Source organism: Frankliniella occidentalis, unplaced genomic scaffold (genome assembly GCF_000697945.3).
Source record: "Frankliniella occidentalis isolate FOCC.00 unplaced genomic scaffold, Focc_3.1 Scaffold4078, whole genome shotgun sequence".
Lineage (NCBI taxonomy): Eukaryota > Metazoa > Arthropoda > Insecta > Thysanoptera > Thripidae > Frankliniella > Frankliniella occidentalis.
In genome coordinates, this window is record NW_026271127.1 from 2347 (window position 1) to 3350 (window position 1004).

The following is a 1004-nucleotide window of genomic DNA, read 5'->3' on the forward strand; positions in this document are numbered from 1 at the left end:
GGGCGATAGGCAACCCGCCCGCACTCGTGCGTGCGGTACATTCTAACTACAGAAGTGCGTGGTGTTAATCAGCCACCTAGTGTATCTACAACGTGGGCTGCACCAGTCGGGCGGCATATTGCGCTGTTCTTTTTATTGCCATCTCACTCCCATTTATTTCCCAATTATGTGCCCTGTTGCGAATACACACCCGAGGAGCGTGGAGTTGTTCAGGGACTCGCGTTGCCTTAACCTCTATCGCGACGCCATACTACTGAGACTCGCCGTCGCCCTGAGGCGGCTCGAGTACATGAGATAAGGCGGACTGTGTATAGTCACTGCAGTGATACAACCCGTCCCACACTGGTCGCGCCTTCGGCCCAGAGATCTATGACGTATGAACGTTTTTCCGAGGGGGCGCGAAGAAACTTGCCGGTGGCTCATTTCAGCTGAGTAGGAGGATCCATGCCGAAGTACGACGTAGGTTACTCGAATGGTAGCGCCTGCAATGAGTTGGGTGGGCAAACCCGCCGAGCAGCTGTGTGGAGCCGGTGGCCCGCCCTAGCCCAGCCCAGCCCCCCAGGCGTGCACGTGAGCGCGAGAGGAAAACCCTTCGAGATGTACTCTAATGCACTTCCTCGAAGCTCATTGCTTGGATTATGCCGATGGCTTGACAAAAATGGACTTACTAGTCTTAGCGAGTAGAAGGAAATAGCTGTGATCTTGTGTTCAGAGCTGGCCCTTTTCCCAGGGCCGCCATCGCCATACACACAGGCGTTGCGACCGGTTGCGACTGTGACTGTGTTTGGGGCGTGCGGGCAGCGATAGTGGGTATTCCCTCCCTGTGGTCTTTGGACGGTGCCTCGCATAGCCAGCGTTCCGATTGGTATAGTGCTTCCAGCCTGTACGTCACACCGGTAGCGGGGGTAAAGGCTAGGCTCGGCTCAACCAATCAGGAATCTCTATGTTCCAGCCGCTATTCTTCTCCCTCCTTTCGTTAACCGAAGTACACTTGATTCTTACTA

At 55.2% G+C, this 1004-nt stretch overlaps 1 protein-coding gene across 2 annotated transcripts in view; it reads right to left on the reverse strand.

The window, feature by feature from the left end:
- LOC127752111 (uncharacterized) overlaps positions 1–817 on the reverse strand; it is a 3157-nt gene extending 2340 nt beyond the window's left edge. The window contains exon 1 of one of the 2 annotated variants that reach the window (XM_052276722.1): positions 669–817. The gene's annotated coding sequence lies outside the window, so the exon portion shown is untranslated. Of the gene's footprint in view, positions 1–190; positions 285–668 lie in introns of those variants that run through there. The other variant, XM_052276721.1, reaches the window with a different exon arrangement.
- Between the last annotated feature and the right edge of the window lie 187 nt (positions 818–1004).